The sequence below is a fragment of the Carassius auratus genome, unplaced genomic scaffold (genome assembly GCF_003368295.1).
Source record: "Carassius auratus strain Wakin unplaced genomic scaffold, ASM336829v1 scaf_tig00015658, whole genome shotgun sequence".
NCBI classification, from domain to species: domain Eukaryota; kingdom Metazoa; phylum Chordata; class Actinopteri; order Cypriniformes; family Cyprinidae; genus Carassius; species Carassius auratus.
The window spans coordinates 1-22500 of record NW_020524613.1 but is presented as its reverse complement, the minus strand read 5'-3'; the positions used below and the strand labels follow the sequence as shown (position 1 = coordinate 22500).

Genomic DNA, 22500 nt, shown 5'->3' with positions numbered 1-22500 from the left:
TTGCCCTATAAGAAAAATAAATAAATAATAATATATGATGATATATGTCAATAATTACATACATTGTGTCATGTTTTAAAGTGTTTACTAATGTATGGGTAGCTGGGTTTTTACTAACTAAAACTAAAACTCTTAAAAAGCTGAAATAAACTATTAGAACTATTTCATTTAGTTGCCAATGCAACATTTTAGATTTTTTGTTTAATTTAAGTTGAAACCTCACTAAAACTAAAACTTTCTAATATTAAAAGAAAAGAAAAAACAACATAAAAATGACAAAAGCAAAAAGCAAAAGCAATATAATATTTAACTAAAATGAAAACAAACACTGAAAATATCAAATTAAAAGCTAATTTAAAATAATAATAAAACTATAATAGTATAAAGAAATGACTACAATAAACCTGACGTGTAGAGGTAGAAAACACAAGGCAAGTAAGAATGTAAACAACCTTATCTTTAAGCAAGAGCTCTGCTGCTACCAGCATTTCTCCTGCATTTCGTCCCTTCACGGTGATGGGGAACCAAAGGAGTTTAGGGGTTAATGTGGTGGCAGGATTCAGCTTCACTACTGGAAGACAGGTGCATCTGCCCATCGGCTCATCCTTCCCCTGCAACACATCCATGGATCAAGATCAAAGCATGAAGTGCTTTTTGAAGACTCTCTGAAGGCCAGAGTTGGGATTAACAAAAGTCATACCACTTGGTCATTATCATAGACTTCCAGAACCACACTGGGTGGGTTATTAGCGATGGTCCGAGGGTCTCCGTAGATTTCAATGTCATCAAAAATAAGAGTTTGGTCCCATGTGGGGTTGAGACTGGACTTAATGATCTCTGTTGTCTTGCTGACATGCAAGAATGACACATGCACATAGGGATCTGTGAAAAAACAAAAGATCATTCAGATAAAAATTTCAATAAAACATGTTTAAGATTAATGTGTTCATATCAGATGAAAAATACCTTACCAGAAAAGCTGTCTTTGTCCATAGGCAACAGATTCTTGGCTTGATAAACATAGACTCTGAGATGGTAGATGAATGACTCTGTTGAGACACATGGTGATTTGGGTGAAACTTGAATGATGCATTAAACTGATCAAACGTGACTGACCGCAAATACATTTATAGTGTCACAAAATATTTTTATTTCAAATAAATGCTAAACTTCATATACATCAAAGAATCCTTAAAATGTATTGCGATATCACCATATGACCATATTAAAAATAAACTGAAGACTGTAATAATGGCTGCTTAACTTGTGAACGGTAATGTACAGTAACCATTTAAAAGACTATTATAGTTTCCATGGAGATTCTGCCATGCAGCACAACTAGGTGTTTGGTGCTGAATTTGGTATAATAATAGCATTAATCAGCACCACTCAGGACTTCTATTTGCTCCCTGACTGTTGTTGTTGCTGTTTTGTTTTGTGCAGATTGTTAGGAAGAGGAGGGGTGTGTTAGTCGCAGAGATATAATCAGTGTAAGGAATTTAGAAGGAGTTCTTTAATTAGCAGGGTTGAATAAACATTACTCACTGTCAAATCTGCAAAACACAGTGGGTGTGTTGGCACCAAAGAGTTTAGTTGTGTCCTTTTTGCTGCCTTTTTCATCATCATCTATTCCCTATAAACAAGTGAGGAAGAGGTTCTCAATAAAAGTTCTAAATAAAATAAATCACGCCATTTTTTATTATTCTACACATTAAACTACAACCACAGGAAGGCATTCAAGACAGTAAATGGACTAACCAAAGCCCCTTCCAGGTTAAAGATGGCCGATGCGCCCACACGTTCAGCTGGTGCCATTTTCCTCCTCCAGCGCCTGCGGCGGAATGTGTCCGAGGAACGCTCTTTCCTGTGGAACTTCCACCCAATCAGAGACGAGTATTCCCAGCCTTCGCCAATGTCTTTCTTCTGTTGTGAAAACATTGAATATACATACTGCAGACAATATTTGACTAATGTATTTCACTGATGCTCAATCATAAGTGAAAGTCAGTTGCAGTACAAGTTAACATGGCACAAATAAGAACAATTAGAAACTAAATATCAGAAAATAACAGAAGTGAGGAGGTCTCACCTCTGTAGTTGGTGCGTCTGATATCTTCCTGCGTGGTCGGACCAGTCTTTTCCTGCGATGGATGTGGTACATTTTCTCAGCAGCAACCCAGGACCTGGGCTTATCATCAGGAGGAATGGTGACACCATATTCCCATCCTGACATTCAATACAAACAATAGAAAAACTGATAAACACTGGCTTCCTGGATTACTCCAGTCTTCAGAGTCACAAGGTTTCTTATCATTATTATTGTTGAAAACAATTGTGCTGCTTAATATTGCGATGGAAACATTTAAGAAGAAACAACATTCATTTGAAATATAAATCTTCTGTAACTGGCTTTTAATCCTGGTAACCAGAATTCCTGACCTTTCTCGTCCACTGCCCTGTTGCTGTCAAAATTCCAGTCATCTTCCCAAATCCATCCTGGAGGACACTCAAATTCTTGAGGCTTCTGGGCCTTCTCTCCATTCTGCAAATCCAAAAAGAACAAATCCCATCATTCAATACCTGAAGTGGTCTTTCACTCAAAAATGACAATTCTATCACTGTTTACTCACCCTACCAATAACTTTCTTTATTCCATGGAGAAATGTGATATTTTGAATCATTTCAAGAGCATTTCAAGTACACAAAGACCATAAAAGTACCATGAAGGTATCATTTAAAAGTATTTGTAAACCATACAATACAATAGTTTGGTGTGATGAAAAAACTGAATTGTTATAGTTTTGTGGGGCATTAACTCGAGAACCGCTTTGAACTGAGTCAGTGAGTTGAAACTTACAACTTGAAAACCAAATCAGACACAATGTAAATAAATGAATCAGAAATGGATAAACTGATTGATTAAATGGAATCAATGATTCATTCACCACTGCTTATCTCGTGAACTTACCCATATGTTCATATAAAGCTATTCATATAGTTGTACTGATACTTTTATGATACTTTTATTGGGCTTTTTAATTAAAAAGATTCCCATGATATGAAAGAATCATGAAGAATTTGAAAGAAAATTCATTGGAATTAATTTAAAAATTAGAATGAGTCAATAATTCACTATACTCTAAAAAATCCGGGGTTATTTATTTTAACCCAAATGCTGGGTTGAGCCTTTTGGGTAATTTTTTGGGGATATTTTTTCAGTGTTTGGGTAGTTTTTGTATTACCCAGCCCCTGGGTCAAACAACAACCCAGTGTTTGGGTTGTGTTGCAGCTCCTGGGTCAAATGTGACAACCAAATGTTTGGGTAGTTTTTGTATTACTCAGATCCTGGGTCAGACTTAACCCAGCGGTTGAGTTATTTATCACGGGGATTTGCTTCTCTTCTGGAGAGAGCAGTTCTTAGCACCACCGAATTGACGCATTCGTCTGTAAAATACAGGTTTGTATAGATTTTATTTTATCTATAAAATCATTACTGTGCTGAATATCGTTCAATTGTATTCAGAGCAACAGGCGCGTGGTATGAATCACCTTTTAACGAGTGTTGCGGTCTTTTCGAGTGATGGAAAAGCCTGATTATAAAGGTTATAATGGCAATCGCAGTATATTTCGGCTATGAGTGAAACGCAGGGGGGGCGGCCTCAGATGTGAGCAGTTCCCCGCCGAACATCGGGGGAACTTGAGAACCAGTGTGACGCAGCGCCGGTGGAAACAGAACAACAAAGACTGACTAATCAAATTACTTATGTTTAACGTTTATTTTATTTTTTTATTGTTTGTTATACGAGTTTAAATATTGGCAATATGTAAAGCCTATTAAAACGATATAAACAATGCTGGAAATGATAATTAAAGGAAAATAAAGGAAGTTATTTTAGAAAAGTTTAGATGATTTAAGTTGATCTGTAAACATTATTTAATGTATGAAGTAAAAAAAATAAGCTAGTTATATAGTAAAAATGTAAACACTTTATCTGCGTTAAATCAACCCCTTATGCTGGGTTAAATAAACAACCTAATTTTCTGGGTAAAATTAACCCAAGATGGGTTCTGTCCTATATTTACCCAGCCCTTGGGTTAATAACAACACAAATTGGGTTGTTTTTAACCCATTATTTTTTTTAGAGTGTAATCAGATTTTTGTTGTGAACTTCGAATGAACTTTATATGAGGCCACAGGAAAATACATCTGCTTTAAATTTCCATACTATTTTCAGTATGAAATTCAAAATGTGACATTAAATGTTTTTGATTTTCTCACCACATCAGTAAAAGGTTCAGTGGCAGGTTTCCATTCACCACCAGGGAAGCGGGTTTCGTTTTGGTAGACCTCATCTGTGAATTCAGAATGTCCTGCATCAGCCTCTGTAAGCAGACTGAGTCAAGCACAGAACACACAGATGGGGTGTTAGCGACACATTTATATCAGCACACACAAAACAGTCCACGACACAGCACAGGGCTGGGAGTGGGGTCAGTGCAAAAGGCCCGGAAGAGTATAAAATGAGCTGACTATATAAACACAGTAGAGAGGGCCTGACAGAGAGACTATGTTAAGGCTACAGTAGGGCTGACTACGGCTGTATGCCAACTACCACAGTGTGCTAGAAAGTAATAAATAAATAGACTCTAACCCACTTTACTTTTACCACAATGTCACTAATCACACAGACTAGCATTCAAAAGTATGGTGTCAGTAAGTTTTTTTAAATAAACATCTATGTAAATAAATACTTTTATTTAGCAAGGATACATTAAATTGATCAAATGTGAGAGTAAATATGTTTATAATGTTACAAATTATTTCTATTTCAAATAAATGCTTTAATTATTTATCAGTGAATAGTGCTTTTTTTGTTTAAGTATCATGGTTTAAAAAAAATATATATATAAAAACAAATCTTTAAAAAGTATATTAAGCAGTACATTGTTTTTAACACTGATAAATGATGCTTCAGCAACAAATCAGCATATTGCATTTTTAAATACAGCATTGCCATCACATAATAATTACATTTTAAAACATATTAAAGTAGGAATTGTAATAATATTTCAAATTTGTACTGTATTTTTATTTTATTTTTGTAATTTTTTAATAGGCTTTAAAAAAAAATAATACAGAAAAAGCACAATACATTAGTATAAAAGTATAAAAATCTTAGTATTCATTATTCAGTTTTGATTTTAACATTCTTAAAAATCTTAAAATTCAATGTTTCTTTGTAGGTTTTTTTTTTTTTTTTTTTTTTACCACATAAGCAAATTGTTTCTTTTTTTGTGCAAAAAGGTAACAATCTTTAGTAAGGTTTATTCTTAATACAAGACAAAATATTAGGCCAATGGGATAAGAAAATATGTAAAAATATATTTTTGTATTAATTTACATAATTTTGCTTATCAAGTGAATTAATGGTGTATAAATAATTTAGATATCAATTACTTGCAAAAGACAAAATACTGATTAATACGCTTTTGCATTGCAGTGTAGTTTAAGCTGAGTGGGTGCTAAAAAGTAAAGTTCAATAACCATGCTAATCATAGCAAAATACTTATTCATATTGAAATATGCATTCATATATAGCTTACCAGCGCTCGGGGGCAATCAACCAGTCTCCTTCCCACTCCCAGCTCAGGGGCGGCAGGAAACGTTCCTGCTTCAGTTTTACTTTTCCTGTCACGTCCGAAAACTTATGTCGGCCAACCAGACCTGTGGTTCCCCACTTCCCAAAAACCTGAGCCTGATTCTCGTACTAACACAAGAGAACGGAAAGGGTCATCTTAGTGTTGCTAAGGGAAGTTCCACACAACAGACCACAACAAACATCAATATTATATAGGTTTCACTTCAGTGTTCACTTTTACTAACCATCTCTGCATACACACTGAATGTTCCCTCTGCAAAGCTGTTGAAATTCTTCTCATGTGCAGACAGACCCAACCACATGTTCACACGCAGCTGCACAGGGATCTTGAGGCCTTTGTTTTTGTCCATTGGGTACTGAAAACAACAAGTTTACATTTAATCTTTATTTTTTTTAAATGAATCTGGATTATTAGGAAATAGTAAATGTGATTGGGAAATGTGAATTTGACACAAACTGGTATTGCATGCATGTCCGTTAACTGTTGAATCTTAATCAAAAATGAAATCCTTTTTTTTTCTTTCTTTTTTTTTTTTTTTAAACATATGAGTATATTTTTTCTTTCTCATATGTCAAATACATAGCCACAGGTTTATTCTTACAGCATGTCTACATATATATATATATATATATATATATATATATATATATATATATATATATATATATATATATATATATATATGTATATATATATATATATATATATATGTATATATATATATATATATATATATGTATATATATATATATATATATATATATATATGTATGTATGTATATGTATATTAGAAAACTGATAAATGTCAGAAGATTGGTGAGTCTTTGCTTTAATTAAAAATGATTATTATACTTTAATATTTACTTAATGATAAATAACAGTTAGTGTGACGTATTATTTACTTACTACACTGAATATTTGTGTTAAAAACTTTTAATTGTGAATGGAAATTGCAGAAAGAAAGACTGACCAATATACAGTACATCTTTATACATACATGAACATTTAAACCTGAAATCTTCATGTTAAGTAATAAAACAGTCATGGACATGTAATGTGTCAATTACCCTCGTGTTGTGGTACCAATCTAACTTTCAGTTTCAAAATGGTCCTCTTTACCTGCATAAAGATGCTTTGCATCCTGCCGCAGTACTTGCCGACAGCCTGCTCGCTGTGGGTGGAGTAGAGAACCTGATTGGCTGGGATTCGGGCGTAGGCCACTCGTTTCTCTCCTCTTAGCATCCATATGATAACATCAGGCATACTGTTCTGAGGCTGTATTGTGAATGGAAACAAACCTGAATGTTCATAGGGCTTTTGATTATGTATATTTGACTTCTGGATATACAACATTCCCTTCTGCACACAAACTCTAACTCAGTACAAGATTAGTGTCGCATGAGGCAATGGCAAACCTCCTCTGTGATCTGCTGTAGTCGCTCCAGCCAGTCCTCTATATCAGGCATTGTGGCTCTAACATCAACGGCCTCCTCCCTCATGCGAATGGCCGCCTCTTGACCCCGGCCAAGGTTTGTCCCGCAGATTCTTGATCTGAATATCAAGCTCTGTCAGATTCGGCTTGCCCTCCAAATTTGGTAGCTGGTAACTAATAGCAACAAGATTCAAGTTACTCGCGTGTCTGACATGGTAAGCAAATAAAGTTAGTCACAAGGCATTGTTTGTTTTCTCATTTTTACATTTGACCTTTTTGTTGTTGTTTTAGTCACCGTTTTTGTTTCTTTGACAAAAATGTTATTTTAACTCAGTCAGTATTTTTTTTATGTCATTTTTCTTCATTTTAGTCCATTATACTTTCTCTGAAATGGCATATATTTTTTTTTTGGGGGGGGGGGCTATGTGCAAATTTTTGTTATATTTTTATCAACAATATGGTTCAATTGTTTAATTAAATTTAAATCCAGATTATTTGATTATCATCACAATGCATTCATTATTATCATTAACAAAATAATAAAAACATCCTGAAAACAAACAAATTCTTCAGTAATTTTGTTGCCGAGTTCAACAATGCCCTGAGTGCAACTAACTCTAAGTAATAAAACAGAGGAAGATAAGAAAGTTTAGCTTCTGGGATTTACCTGGAAAGGTCATCGATGAGTTGGGTGATAAGTTTCAGCCAAATCTCAGCCAGGCGAGAGTCAGACACTTTAGCCAGGAGCGCCGTCTTCAGAGAGACAATGTTGGATTGCTAAAGAAAGAGATATACAAAATATGTGACTGCTCTGAATTCTTTATCTGATTGGCATTAAAATGCATTCAAATCGTACCAGTCGGTCAGAAATGTAGAGAATGATGTTCACCGCATCCATACGGTGATTTATGTCCTCCCAGAAAGATGTGAGGATAACAACAGGCTTAGAATCAGCCCAGGGCAAGTAATAATAGTGATTACCTATGGAGAAACACAAACAATTAAGAACAAAACAATGCAAGTCTCAAGTGGCTCACATTTGTATCTGTTGAGAAACTCACCATCAAAAACAGCACAGCTAAACTGAGTGGTGGAGGCCAGAGGTTTGCATGTGGAGTCCAGTTTATTTCCATAGTTTCCAATGCTGACCTCGAACTGAATGGGTTCTCCAGGCTCCTGAAGCATGGAGGCACTGTGGAACACGGCACATAAGGAATATTTCCTTCTCCGCTGGTACTTCTGCACAGTAAAATTACGTAAAACAAGAAGTTTTAGTTCTGTTGTGCAAAAATATGGATTGTGATCTCAGTACCGTAGTCTTTTGTAATCAATGTAAAAAATATATTTAGAAGAATGTTTACTCCATGAAGCAGTGGTGTGAAAAATGTTTGTCGTCACCTGTGCCACCAGAATGTCATCGTTTGAAATGTCTTCCACTTTCTTGTCAGTTTTGTCATCGAGTTGAGTGGAGAGCTCGATCAGAATCCTCCCCCGATACGCCACCCCTTCACCCTGAAACACACAGACCGAGTTTAACAGCTCTGACAACTGCCACGGATTGTGCAACCAACAACTGATGGTGTGAATTAAAAATGGCTGCATGTATTGTTTGTTCAGTTTTTTTATGCAAAGCAAACAGTTCATAAAAAATAATATTGTCTTTAAAGTCAATGTGTTGCAGAAATGGTTTCCATCTCAGATTGTTGCTGGGGTTGGTCAGTATTTATAAAAAAATTATTGTAGCTCTCACCAATCCCCCAGCACAGGATTTTTTTATTTTTTTATTTTTTTTACAACACTCACCTTGCCATAATTCAGATCCTCGTATGGGTCAAATAGACCAGTAAATTCTCTTGGACTTCCATAAAGGTTAACATAACAAGGCCCAAAAGCCGGAAGAAATCCAACCTCAGATTCTGTGGTGTCCACTGAAAAAAAAAAACAAATTATAATTTTGGTTAGAGATACTTTGAGATGACCAGTGAATCAACAAGACAACTGATACATAAGATATTGATATTTCATTTTATTAGGAATGCTAATATACATCCAATTTTAACAAACAGAAGTGTGTAAATTGTACACCAACATAGCCACCAAATGTAATTGTAAAAATAATGACAGTTTTCAAACAGTTTCAATGTTGCTGTTTGAGCATAAAAAGGATCTGCAAAGTTACAAAGCTCAAAGTCCAACTCAAAAGGAGATATTTTATTTAAAAAGAAACTACAACGAACAACTCGTTTGGACTACCACACATATTTTCCGGGATTTGTGATATAACACATATCGACGAATGGGACAAGACCTGGTTGAGCTGCACTTAGAGAAGGCAACAAGTGTTATCACAATGTCGGAGAGACGCTAGCTTTCCCAAGGCAGACTTAGAGCTTAGAGTGGTTACAATCATCTGGGTTTAAATCGCGCTCAAATTGATTTGATTTTGATGCAATATTTACACTGAAGCTTACAGGTGGCTATGGTAAGTGGCGTGACATTTCCCGACCAGGCGTCGAGTGGTGCCAATCACAACACACACTGGCCCAACTAACCAATCACAGCGCATTTTGTGTTTCAGAAGGCGGGCCTTCATTTGATACAGGAACTATTTGAGCCATTTATGCCAGACTGGGGAGAGAGGTCTCGTAACAATGTAAAATATGTAAAAAATAATGTATATATATGTAATACAATTTAGAGATTTAACAAGATTCACAATACCATTAAAGGAAGGAGGCAGTCCATTTTCTGAGGGTGATTCTGGCAAAGAAACAGGATTTAGTACAGGTTTTAGACAGGATACATTCTGTTCGACAGTAAGCCTTTATCCGAAAGTTCTATTTTATATAATATTCTAATATTCACTGATATTCAGATCTAAAATTGAAATGACTTCAAACCTGCACCCAATAAGACACAAACAGATAACCCTACCCTCAATTTCGCCCCCAGATGATGCTATTTTCGTCAGATTAAGGAATGTGGTCCCAATAACATCATTCCTTGACAGCCGATCCCTGTGAAAAGCATGAGTCAAAAATTCAGCTTTTCCATTACAGGAATACATTAAAACAAAAAATGGTAATTTTAAATAGTAATAATATTTCATAATCTTACTGTTTCCCTGTATTTGTAATTAAATAAATGCAGCCTTGGTTTAGCATAAAATAATTATTTCAAAACATTAAAAATCTGAGCTGTAAAACGATCAGTCATATGAAGAACTTACCAGTCAAATACAGTAAGTTTGATGCGTTCACACATTGATGGGAACTAAAAGGAAAGATTGAAGAGTTATTCACCTAGTTTGTGTGGTAGACTTCAGCCACCGCTGTTTAATAAAGCATTCTAGGCATTTTCCATAGAAATTGTTACATTTGATTTAATAAATCTGATATGTATTCAGTTTTATTAACCGATTAACCTAGTTTCCAGGTTAGCGCCCTTCCTACCTTAACCTGCAGGTGAATCAGCTGATTCCACTCTGGATTGGCATTCTTCTCTACGATCTTTGTACACACCTTAAAAGACCAAAATGAAGCAAGTCATCACAATTCTTTAACAATCAGGCATATTTTTAACAATAAGCATCAATAACATCTGTTTTGTTGTCACCTTTTTGCCAGCAAAACTGACTTCTAAAAAAGGATCCACCAAATTTTTCTTATCATCTGTTCCACCAAATATGTTCTTTACTGTCTGGGCAAATGCATCATCCACTGAAAATCAAGTGACAAAGATGCATATTACTGATACTGACTATGGGAATAGAAATAGGAGTATATAGAATTGCAGCTGTGATGATTACTTTGTGGCATGTCTTCAGCACGGTAGATTTTTAGACTCAGCGTAGCACATCGTAAAGCGACTCCAGCTGGCAGCAGCAAGTTACTTTCAATGTCATCCTGTTCCTCAGTGGCTTCTTGCTTTTCCACCTGACCAACAAGTTAATCATAGGTATCACACAATGTTATCACCCAGTCACAGCAAAAGATTTTAATTAATTAATAATTATATGTTTTCTTTTCTTTTTTCTGAATAGATAATTTATAATATGTGACCCTGGACCATAAAACCACTCATAGGGTCAGTTCCATCTATTTGAAAATCTGGAATCTTAGGGTGCAAAATAAATAAATAAATCTAAATCACCTTTAAAGTTGTCCAAATGAAGTTCTTAGCAATGCATATTACTCATCAAAAAATAGGTTTTGATACATTTACGTAAAATTACAATATATCTTCATGGAACATGATCTTCACATAATATTATAATGATTTTTGGAATAAAAAAAAAAATCAATTATTTTGACCCATACAATATTTTTTTTTTTTGGATATTGCTAAAAATATACCCAAGCGACTTTTAAAATTATGTTAAAATGGCACTTGAATCTTTACTTATATTTACTAGGGTGGATGAACAAAGAACAGTTCATTTCCTAATTTCTTAACTTCCCAATTAATGCTCTAATTTCCCCCAAATATAAATGGCAACATTTTGAAACGTTTATTACAATTCATGCTGAAAATTGTATTAAAAATGTCCATATTTGCACAATCCATTTGGTTCCTCATTATAAACTGAATTCAAATTCGGGAACTGAAAACTAGAAACAAATTATTATATTTCTGGCCTGGCCTTTTTTTTTATCTACTAAAATATTTTCCCCTTTCTCAAATAGATCTGCAGCTTCACCAACAGAAAGTTTTTTTTTTAACAAATCTTTGCAAATCGCCTTTCCAAATAATGAGATACTTGGCAAGTTTCATGGTGAATGTGGCTAAAGTAAACAGTCTTGATAGTGGCTCGGAAAAGAGGGGCAAAAAAAAAAGGTGTTTTTACACTGCCATTAAAACATTTTAACTAAACTTTGTAAAATAATTTTCATTAAGACCCTAAAGAATCATATCAACTTGTGGGAAATGTGCATCCGATGACCCCTTTTAACATTTAGAGTGATGTGTACTTGGGAGCTTACCGGTGGCTCGTCTCCGGTGCCTACTATGAACATACTGACTTTCAGGTAACCTCTGGCTCCAGAGACTGAATCATCAAGGTCACTTAGCAGTAACCATTTCCTCATGATTGCATGGCCTGTCAGAGACACACCACAGATTACCTAATATGAATGTGTACTGGCGTGATAACTTTTTAAACTTTTAACATTACACAATTTTCATTATGTTGCACAATTTAACAGTTCAGAATCCAAATGCCAAACTCGTCACATACCAGGCTCATCATAGACATAGCCAACATCCAGCTGTTAAAACAAGGTTTGTAAGGAGTTTGTAAGGACATATTGTATGCTCAATATCAAAGCATTCACATATGCTTGATATGAAGATATTAAGATTCTAACCAAGTCATAAAAACATGGTAAATATATTCAAATGACATTAGGATTGCATGGATTATATGAACGCATACCTTAAACTCCCCAACAAGACTGTCTGCTCTAAGGGAGTAGGCATTATACACCTACATTTAAGAGAGAAATATCTATTAAAAGACAGACCGTAAAAAGTGGCAACCATGGTCTACATATAATGTGAACTAGAGATGAAAGTACAAACTCTCTCTCAAATATAAAACTATTTACTTAACAAGATTTGCAAAGGCAGGACATGTTCCTGTATCCTCATCCTGGTTTGATCCAGGAACAACATTGTTATAAACCAATCAGTGTCTTCAGATTTTAATATTAGTCATAGGGTTGGGGGCTATGATTGATTGGTTGATAGAATGCTGATCAAGATAAACATTCTCTACTTTTGGAGATTGTGTTGTGCCAGGATCATCTAAAGACTCATCTTACCCGAATCATGATGCTCTCATCAAAAAGTTCAGAAGGCAACATGTTGACATTGTAGAAGAAAATCTGTGGAAACGTCATCTAAATTAAATTATATTCACAAGACAGGCCATGAAATGCTAACAGAAACAAAACTTTTGGTTCAAGTAGCCGCAACCAAACATGTACGTATGAGAAATTAAGAGATTGTAGACTCACTGAGGCAAGTGAAGAGAGACAGAAATATCAGGAAAAAAGAAAAGAGGAAAAAGCCAGGAGGTTTTTAGCCAAAAAAGGTACAGTGCAGAGTGAAGCGGAAGCAGATACAGATGGGCACGTTAAAAACCAAAATACCTCATCAAAGAATGGATTGTTTCCTCTTCGGATCCTCGTTCTGTGTGTCTGTCCACACACACTTGCTTTGACGACTGGCTTTATGTTATTGCCGGGTAACTGCCGACCCTCAATTACTCGAATACGGATCTAAGTAAAGATAACAATGTCAGCAGATTAAAGCTCACCAACTTCTCAGATAGGATGTTCAGCAAGAGGAATACGTACCTGGAAATCTTGGGGTTTGTTGGCCAAAGTTCTTTGTCGCTTGCGAGTTGTACGGACCATCTTTTTTGGCTGTCCAGAAGGAGAAACTCCAGGTGCCCCTGGCTCAGCCACATAACCTGCATCTTCATCACTATCAACACCTTTCTCCTCTTCACCAACTAGAAGCATAGCCAACAGATATATATATACATGTATGTATGTATTAAGACACATAGATGTAAATGACTTATGTTAACTTCACAAAACAAAAAGATTTGCCAAGGTGATGAATACTGTATAAGTCGGTGTTGATATGTAAATGTGGGCGGTTAGATGTTAATGTGTTGATAGATAACTTTTACTGCAATATTGCATTGATTTCTGAATGACCGAGTTTTACAGCATAGTTAAAATGGGAATCATTATTACTGTTAAGCATAAAGAGACAATGTGGCAGGCTCTGGTAGAGTGTCCTTTGTGTTTGTGGGTGTTCCATGTTCTGTCCTCATTTGCATCAATCATTTCCATACAGTATGTAAACACAAATGCCTAAAATCTTCCTGCAGTTCTGTAGGGCAGTCTATCCCAACTGGTTAAAAAAAAGAACAACAGTTTATGTAGGAGAGTTATATGCAGGAAAGTGAAAATACCTGCAGTTTCTCCGGTTTGGCCATCTCCCATGTTTTGATCATTTGGGTTCGGGACAGTACTTGCAGGAGGCTCATAACCGATCGTTAAACTGATAGTTGCCTAAAGTAGGACATGCAGAGGAATGCAGTTTGAATAGTTATACTCAATTATTATATGTTTGTCAGCATCATTCTTGTTGTTGAAGTCCATACTGTACAAACATATTTACCCCAATTTCCTGTTTCTTCTCATTAATCAGAGGAATATTCTTGGAAGGAAGAGATCTGGTCTGACCTGCAGCCAGTTCTTTAAGAGAGATCTTTGCCGAACCAATAAATCTAGAAAGCAGAGGAAAACAATACTAAACAGAGACGCAAACTCCAATATTTACACAAATTGGACATACAGTTTAAGCGATTCTCTGCTTTTGTTTGTAATGTTGCATATAGAGTAGAGCATAAAATCAAGTATAAATTGATTTTAAGCAGTGAAACGACAGCAGAAAACATTTTCAGAATAGGTTTACATTTCGTTTTCATTTCTGCTTTTCTCACTCAGGACATGTCCAGTCAGAACTCTCTGACAAAGACCTGAAAGAGACAACTTATAGTTTTGCAATGGCTGATGAATCAGGGTGACTTATCTTGGGTGGGCTCAACCACCAGATTTCGAAATGGGGAAAATATGGATGTCAAGAATAAAACAGCATCCTTGTATTTACACAACCCTATTAAAATTATGTCACAACATTTAGAAATTATGTCTTAATCTAAAATTAAATAATGAAATATTACTATAAAAGTTGCTTCTTTTGTCCACAAATGTACATACAATACCATTCAAAAGTTTAGGGTCTGTATGATTTTTTTAATGCTCAGAAAGGCTGCATTGATATGATCAAAATACAGTCCAAATATTAATATTGATAAATAAATCTTCTATGATATCAAAGCTGAATTTTCAGCATTCATTACTCCTGATTTTTCAGAAGTCCTTCTAACATGCTTATTTGGTGTTCAAGGAACATTTCTTATTATTTTGAAAAAAAGTTGTTTTTTTTAGCCTTTTAAAGGACTCACCGATGGTGCTACTTTGGACTGCTCAGAGTTTCTCGCCACCATAACTCAGCAAGTTTAGACAAGGTGGTTGGGTGTGGCAGTGGCTTTTAAAGGCTTTTGTGTCTAACTCTGCACTCCACTAACTAATCTCACAAACCCACTGCTGCTCCTAAAAGTTCACAGAGCTTTAACAAAAGCACAAGGCTCCCTTAGGTTTATCATTTACACTGCAGTGATTTCAACTTCAGTGATATTTACACACAGTGTGAAATGATTGCAGGGAAACCTACCACACCCATTTGGCAAATCCAGAATACCACATAAACCACCTTCACCAGCAGAAATGTAAAGAAATATATTTTCTTTCACCATGCTCGCCATTTTATGGCTTGTTAGAATCCACAAATGCTCAAACAGTGGTGGATGCAAACATACTTGTCTTTTCCAATGGTTTCATAGTCTTTCACAACCACATCAACGAATGAAGAGGAATCCAGTGGGGTACCTTTCAAATCAAACTCAATAATCTGAAATGGCAAAATCAGGTCTAGGTTATCTTCACATCTTAGATGCATTGATTTTAATTACATCACTTTCAAAAAAGAAACCACTATGACTTGTACTGACCTCATTCCACACAGGATTTAATTCTTTGTCAATGGCTTTTGTTTTCTTTTTTTCACCTGTAAGTTGAAATATGTAAGCCGTCAAGACACTTGAACTATCTTATTACCAATCAAACTACATCAGCTTTGACTCTGAAAACATATTTAAAATATCGTTTTATTAATTTCATTCTTTATACATTAGCCTATATTTAGTTTTAGGGACTACAATGTAAATGTTCTATATACAGGAGTATCTAAAACAAAAAAAACAAAAACACCAAAGTAAAATCTTATAGGCCTACTGGAGTTAAATAAATGCACATTTCCATGTGTTTTTTTTTTTTTTTTTTTTTTTACAGTGTATTCTATGGGAAGGACGTTTCACTAAGGATGGGTCATTCCAAGCCCTTATAAGGACGTTTGCTGTACTTTACATGTAAACAAACGCATCTCAAACGTATGAGAGAAAAAAAATTACGATAAAAACGTCATATTTTTACATAGGCTATTTAAAAAGACTCAACTTTTTAGTTACATTTTAATTAAGTTTAATTAGGTTTTCAAACGCACAGTTTAACTCATTAAATGCGAATAATAATAATAATAATTATTATTATTATTATTATTATAATAACTCATTGAGGGGAAAACGTGAAGGCTTACCCTTAAAGATGATTCCTGCTATTGGATCCGGAATTCCAAGTGTCTTTTTGGGAATTCCTTTGGCGGATTCAACAACCACCTTCAACATGTTGCCAATTGTGAATTCTGCTACTGTTGCACAGAAGACATCGACCTAATAGATAAACTTCATCATCAAGAGCAGAAACATTGACCATCAGAGAAGGAAGTACTGCTGGAGAGATGAGAAGCGCTGAATGAGAGGAGGGACCATGTGTAGTCCAGTTACAGGAACCTCAAACAATCACTTTTTCCCTTTATATTTAAACTGTTAAACTGATATTTTATTTATATTATAATTTTATTTGGATTCTTAGAATATATATATAACCCCACAAACTGGGTTAGCAGATCCGATGGAAAAATAGTGGCCATACAAATGAATAAGAGCGAAATGAACGAACAGTGAACAGTCTGCGTCTAAATTCACACACAACAAACAAAAGGCAATTATTTGAATAGAAATTTGAAAAATTTGAATAGTACTCAGTCTCCACCTTGTGGTGGAATATTAATTTACATCGATTAATTTAACATTTGTGAGACTGACATTTATTAAAAGCGATGTAAAACTGTAGAAAAACACATTTATTTTTGAATCCAGGGGAAATATTATTATATTTAAAACAGAAATATTGTAGTTATTTGATAGGCTTACTTTGTATATACTATTTGACATTGTTCATAGAATTACAGAAGACTTTGTATAACTTGTAGTTTCTTTAACTACCAGACGATGGTGGTAAATGACAACTTACATAAAAATTGAGTTGAAGCGCTGTTTTTCTGCCTCGTCTCAAGCTAAATATTCTACGTGTGTATTTTAAAGAATTAATTTTTATTTCACATGGGGATATACAATTTTACAAATCTAAAGACGTAAATCTTTATTTAAATAACCTATCGTGCGGAACAGATTCTTAATAAAATTGGGCTGAATGAATGTCTGGCAATTTATTTGGTGTATTGTTAAGTGCTGAAAAAGCATGTGAATTGCTCTAGGGAAAGAATATGGAGGGCACGATTACATGTCTATTCAACCAGTTTAACCAAATGATAAAACGGGTCTCTTGCTCAAACCAAAAAGCCCACTGCAGCCGCCGAGGGCAGGATCCAGACACTGAAAACCTTTTCACTCTCTCTCTCTCTCTCTCTCTCTCTCAATCGCTCTTACTTTCTCCTCCAGGGCATTATGTACACTTTTATCTCAGAGATAAACGGAAGAGTGCATCCTCTCCACATCTCTGTAACAAGTCTATAAAGACTGAGGGGAAAAGGTTCTTCACCCTGCGATGCATTTAATATGTCTTTAAAAAGCTTCAATTTGCCATACCACAATCTGATTAATGAAATAGTTAGCTCATGGCTTCAACTTTGTGATTTTATGATTTAATGCAAAGATGATCCTGAAGGCAAATATCTTAAAAAAAAAAAAAAAAAAAAAAAAATTCAAACTCACACATTCAATTTTAGCTGTATGATTATTTTTTTAAGTAACACAAAAACACACTTGTCTTGTTAAACTAGGAAATATAATTATTGCATAAAAATTATATTTAGTTACAGTAAGAAGTCTAAACATTTATGTACAGTATTACTTTACAGCATTACATGGAAAAAAAACGCATGACTTCTTCTGTACCTTCTTTGATATAAAATAACATCTGAAAAAAAAAAAAGGTTAAATTCGGCCACACTTGAGTATCCATAAACAGCAACTACCATCCAGAGAGAAGCTTTACATGAGACATGTCAAAGGCGTTTTCATGTAACATTGACCGAAAGAGACTGGCAACATTTCAGAGCCATTTCAGAGTTCATCAGGGATTTTCAATGTTCTTTGCACCCTTCATCATGAAGAGGGGTTAAAAATAAACCTCCAAAAAAAAAAGAAACACCTTCGTTGTGAGGGCACAGGTGACAAGCCAAAAGCTTCCTAAATAATTTATTAGGAACGTCACAGAGGTCATGGATCCCTGACCCGCAATTAAAGTCAATTTGTTTGCATTTATTACAGCTGAGAGGCCTAAGAGGTCCAGTTTTCCCCAGCTTAGTTACAGCAGTGATCAGAAGATGGAAAGCAGTAAAGAATCCCATTCCACGTACTTCATACACACGAGACATCAAGACGTCCACAGATTCACTTTTTGTTGTGCACTTGCATAGTACTTATAACGGGAAAGGAGGAACAACAGATATGATGAAGCCTGTTCATTCATATACACTGTAGCACTGACTCATAGGTTGGAACAAACAAGCTCTCTCACGCTGTTTTCTTTTTTTTTTCTCACACACACACCTCAGTTATTTAATTCACACCTTTACAGACATGGACAGATACTGCACTTTCTTTTAGTTTTGTTTGTTGCCAGACATTTGAACACTTGTGAAGAAAATGTAAAAAAAAAAAAAAAAAAAGAAGAAATGGACCAACATCCACTTCAACTGATTATATGACTTCTGATAATAAGCGGTCCATGGCTTTCAGGCTTACTAAAGGGAAACCCATTAAAACCTGAAAGTCAAAACAGACAATAAAGAGCAAGTGGGTCATACTGCAATCAACAGAGCACTTACGCCACCTCTCCAAGGCTACTATTTATAATTTAAACAGCACGACTGGCTGGCATCAAACCCCGAAAAGGGCTTCTGCCATCCGCACAATTTTCATCTTATTTAACCAGTGCAGTATATTTGCAGTACGCTTTCCCAAGAAGGATCAAAGCACATTTAACCTCAGCAGAACATTTCAATTTCATCCCATCTCAGTTTCAATGACCAAAAAAGTCAGTAGATCACAAAACCTTTGAATGCACATATTAACTGCAATCCTGCCCAAGAGACAGACGAATGCAACGACGCAGCAGATGCATAACAGCAGAAACAAACAGAAAAGTGAAAAACAGTGATCCACAAATAGGGATAATAACTTAAAAAAAGTCTGTTCCCTATAGGAAACTAATATGTGTTTACCAGAAAGCTGTCCTGTGTTACAAATGATCAATAGAATATAAAAAAGAGAGAGGCTAATGAAGGTATGAAAACCAGAGAAAAAAAAGATGAAAATCCAGCAAAAAGATTGGTCCTCTGCTAACGAGGACGTATGCCATTGCAAAAGACACACAGAAAACAATGCTTCAAACTAAAGCCGAAGTGAAGCAACTCTCTGAAGCATGTGGTTTGTTTCAAGTGAAATCATCATGAAAGCTCATTTTAGGGCAGATGATCTGAGTTCCTTGTTGGTATCCCGGGTTTCCATCTATACTCTTGTTTATTTCTCTGCGAGCGTGTTTCCTGAGGAGCTTGGCGCACTGCTGTTTTACCGGATGCAGAATCTCAGTGTCTTTTAGCATCTAGCGGTCGCTAGGAAACAAAGCCAGCAGCTTGATGTGCGATGGCATTTGATCGTGTACTTTAACACTTGGTATGTGTAGCAGAGAATCAGTGTGTATCAATATGATGCAACTATCATTTAATCATGAGCCGATCAGGACCGTGCCAGAAAATGCACTGACTTGCTTTTGGAACAACATCTCTTTTTTTTTGTGCATCGTCATGTTTGCTACATTTCGATATGTATTATTCGGAGATCACCCAGAGCGCTTGACCCCGTTGTGATCCTTGGAATATTCTGCATGAGCACAAAGGAACTGAGGTAACGATGCACTGGAACGCAGTTTCCATCCGCTTGCATGAATTCTAGGTTTTTAGTGGCAAATATGTCCCCTCGTCACACTTCTGATTCGCCGATCAGCAATCTCCGTCCGTCGTCATGACAACCAAGACCTCACTCTTGCCCATTTCTTCAAGAGCCGTCGCCAGAGAGACCAGGTCTGCGTCACCCTGGTGACAAGCTTCCCACAGGTCTAGCAGCACACCTGTGGGGGCTGGGTTTGGTTGCAAAATAGTTCAGATACCTGAGGGAGAGACGTGGAAAGAGATGAAATTATTCTGTCGTGTAGAAACATATATGCTGATTATTTTGGTGCAGGTAAAAGACCTGTCAAAGTCCAGCCTGCGAGCCAGCATTCTCCAGTCGCAGCCGCGGGCGCTGGGGGCATCCAGACTGGCACATATCTTCTGGCGTATGGAGACGGGCAGGCGGAAAGCATACGGGCCCACCTGAGACGAGGGTAGACATGAACCGCCTGCTGGCAGAGGTGAGTGGGGGGGCAGGGTCTGAAGAGGATGAGCAGAAACAAATCAGTAGTTATTAAATCATGCACTAGTGACTTGACAATAAATAATAGATTCTTCTCTGTACCTCTTGAATATCCGTGTTAAGCTGGAATATCTGTCCTTCTCCCTCCACCTGTCTGACACAGAATCTTGCAGGTGAGCTGGGAAACCACCAGGCTTCCTCTCTCCAGACTGAAGGTGCAGTGCAACGGACGCTGACTCCCACTCCAAATGTGGGTAGAACGGGATTTCCTGGAAAACAGGGACAGAATTCATCAATTCCATCTGTGGATGCTGAAATTGGTAACATTTGATAATTTAAGAAAAATGTACAGATAGACTTTTATACATTTATATATTTGAAAAAAAAAATATTATTTACTGATACAAACATTCAAAACCATTCAAAAGTCTGGATCAGTAAGATAAAAAAAAATGAATGGATTGCTGATGAAAAATACTGAAAAGTGATGGACTCAAATGGATGAATTCTATTCATCAAAGAATCTTGAAAAAAGTTAATTTCCCTACAATTTGGAAATAATATATTATAATATATATATATATATAATATATATATATATATATATATATATATATATATATAATATATATATATATATATATATATATATATATATATATATATTAATCAGCATGACATTTTCAACAATGAAATAAGAAATGTTACCTAAGCACCAAATCGGCATATTAGAATGATTTCTGAAGGATCATGTGACGCTCGAGACTAGAGTAATGACTGCTGAAAATTCAGTTTCAGTTTCTAAAATTACATTTTTAATATATTAAAATAGAAAACAGTTGTTTTTAAACTGAAATAATATTTCACAATAAAATATTTTTACTGTATTTGATCAAATAACGCAGCCTTGGTGACCATGAAAGACTAATTATTATTATTATTTAAAATCACAGACCCCAAACATTTGCCCAGGCTTTAACCCAACTGATTTGTAAGATTTATTTTAAGGTATTTATCCATTTTTTTTTAGGAAAGTTGTTTCAGAGTTTGAGAAATTTACATTTGCATTTATCCCAAAAGGTTTTAAACATAAAAATAAATTCTACCCGTATAACCAATAACACATGAAATCTCTCACCTGATACTTAGCCAGGAGTTTACTTCTCCAATGAGAATGAGGAATGTCATGGATTGATAGCCGCAGGTTGTGGTAACTGTCCTTAAGAGGAGAGGTTTGGATCTTCCAGTAAAACCCCACCCAGACTTCGCTCGACCTCTAATACCTCCTACGGGAGAGGAATAACAAGATTTTAGCCTGTTCCAAACTAAATGTATTGGCAAAGTAAAGCCGCTAAGAGAGGCAGGCAGGACTGACCTTTAGGGCATGTGGGTGTCCTGTATGCAGTAGACCCTCAGACTGTAGTCCAGAGAGAGGCACGGAGCCCGGGGAGCAAAGAGGGCCAACTGCAGCCTCTTACAGGCTGGCCGAGGGGGAGCCGACTGTCCCACCAGACCATACGTCCCCAGCTGCTCCATCAGAACATGACAACTTTGCTCCTCCACCTGTAGTAGCATGGCGTTGACAGACTCTCCTCTCCCACTGTTAGCACCTCCTAGTGGACGGGAGGAAAGTAGTGTGTCACTAAATGTCTCACTTATTCCCCATCTTTGTTTATGAATGAACTCTCTCATTTCTGAGAACTCATCCTCACCTCCCAGGCGCCTTGATGTTCTGTGTTTTGAGGGTGAGGTCCAGTCTGGGCTCTAGCTGGGCGCAGTGAGGAGGGTTAGGACCACAGGTCTGCTCAGCAACATGCCAGAGGGTCCGCAGCTCACCACGGACTTAATACGGTCTGACTTCCATCTGACGGCAAGCTGACACAAAACACAGAGCAAGAGAGGTTAGCAGCCCTAATTCACAATGACATTC

The 22500-nt window shown here is 36.1% G+C and overlaps 2 pseudogenes; both read right to left on the bottom strand.

Annotated features, from left to right (window-relative positions):
- Positions 1-16597, bottom strand: part of LOC113074916 (myoferlin-like) — a 23936-nt pseudogene extending 7339 nt beyond the window's left edge.
- Positions 16598-19038: 2441 nt separating this feature from the next.
- LOC113074915 (netrin receptor UNC5B-b-like) lies at positions 19039-22445 on the bottom strand (annotated as a pseudogene).
- Positions 22446-22500: the final 55 nt, after the last annotated feature.